Consider the following 2166-nt stretch of genomic DNA (forward strand, 5'->3'; position numbering starts at 1 on the left):
TCAAAAAACATGACAGTTTAGCATGGCGACGGGAACGTAGAAGAAGAAGAAGAAGAAGAAGTACCGTCCTGCTCTGGACAACGTTCGTGAACACCGCCACAGACCTGCCAAGGCCTCTATCAGTTTCAGACGAGAGCATGTTTTTTCTTCTTCTTTTTTTTTTTTTGGGGGGGGGGAAGGGGGGGGGGGGGGCTGTATTAACTCCTGATCCTTGTGCGGGTCTCTCACACCGCCCCGTCCAGGCATCAAATGCTTCATCCACATCTGAATTTCGTTCCGCTGCCAGACTTACCGATTTCACAGACGCTCCAGGGAGGGATGTCGGGACGCTGCGGTGGGCTACCCTCTGAAGATGACACTGCACTGCTGCCGAGTCACTTCGACGGTGTTCCGAAGTGGTTCTGGCCCGAGCCAACGGACACAGCCCACTACCTACTATGCCCCCTACAGACGACATTGAGTGTTAAGTCACGGAGTCAGAGTGCAGACGGGACGAGAGCATCTTGTCCTGTGGACGCATCACACACATCAACAACAGCCTGGCTGCGTCCTGTGTAGAGTAGGAATATTTGGCACATTGGCAAAGGTGTCAAGTGAGAAAGCCATTCGTCACAACATTCTTCTTGATTTGTACGACTAAACGCACACCAACATGCACTCTGTGGTTGTTTTGGTCGGCCACTTCTGACGTCACGTGGCTCAAAGAAGAGAAAACCAATATTGAATCAATACTTAAAACCAAAATGACACAGATCTGTGACAGTTGAGATGATGGTTTACACGGGAAGGGTTACGTATCTTGAACAGAATCTTACCTGGAAAGACTAACTCGGACCGAACCCAAGGTAACATATATAATTGACAAGCAAACTACACACCTGTTATCAAATCCTAATCCGCTTCTTTAGACTTGCTAACCTGGAGCCGCCACTGAACCACTTAGCCACCCGCTCCCTCGACCGGTGATTGAGGCCGCCAAGTGGCTTTCTTGTCGGAAGGCGATTAAGATGAGTTTTTGTGTTGTGTTTGCCATGATCAAAGGCGGGGCTATCTGCTAGATATCGCGCCCTGCTTGTGTCTCTCCACGCTCTTCCCTGCCTGTCAGCCTTTGATGTGGGGAGGCAGGGGGTGGGAGGGGGGGGGGTTGAGGAAGGTCCGTGAGAACACAGTGCAGGAGGAAAACAAAACAAGACGCTGGTCTATCCACATCCCAGCTCAGGCAAAACATGTCGAGTTTTTGAGGAGGCGGTGATCTTGTTTGTGATACTGGCACTCGATCGCTGCTTTTGTCTTCAACTTGCATTGAAACAACAAAAGAAGAGAGGAAAACATAAGTTCGGGAGTAGAGTCGGAGTGTCTTCAACGGCGGGTTGGGACCAGGAAAAAAAGAATAGAGAAAATGGGGTGGGGACGAGGGAAGGAGGAAATACATTGGAGACATTATAACGTCCACCACCAGCAGTACTTTTGACGCTATAATGTAATTTTCTTTTGAGACAATAAACTGTATTATAAAGGATTATTGTATTGCATTGCATTGCATTGCATTGCATTGCATTGCATTGCATTGCATTGTATTGTATTGTATAGTAACACATTCATGCCTGATGTGTCTGCATTGCACAGACTCAAGTTCTTTAGGAAAACACATTGTGTTTCTTCAACGTTCCTGGGGAGTAAAATGCATCACAGCCGATAAGATCGGAACACAGACGGGCTTGGACCAGAAAGTACCTCTCTTCGGTAAAAAGGCATATATGTAATTGAGGGTAATCAACGGATGTAGGTCTGTATATTAGGATCTGACCTTGACATTCCTGCAGAGATGGACAACACACTGATGCAGGTTTTGTCTGTCCCAACATTGTGAAGATAACTGATCGAATGAAAATTAAAAAGCAAGAAAGGTATCTCAGAGGAACGTTATATTAAAAACAAAACTAAACGTTACGTTCACTGATCTTGGACGCAGCGGTCTTTTACATGGACGGACAAACACTTTTAACTACAGAAAATAAACATCTCACAAACCGTCCAGAAGCTCGCTCGGAAGACACAAGCGAGATAATGATCGAATGAAAGTCTAAAACCAGCAATAAAATACAATGAAATAATGATCGAATTAAAGTTTAAAACCAGCAATAAAATACAATGAAATAATGATCG

The sequence above is a fragment of the Littorina saxatilis genome, linkage group LG12 (assembly GCF_037325665.1).
Source record: "Littorina saxatilis isolate snail1 linkage group LG12, US_GU_Lsax_2.0, whole genome shotgun sequence".
NCBI classification, from domain to species: Eukaryota; Metazoa; Mollusca; class Gastropoda; order Littorinimorpha; family Littorinidae; genus Littorina; species Littorina saxatilis.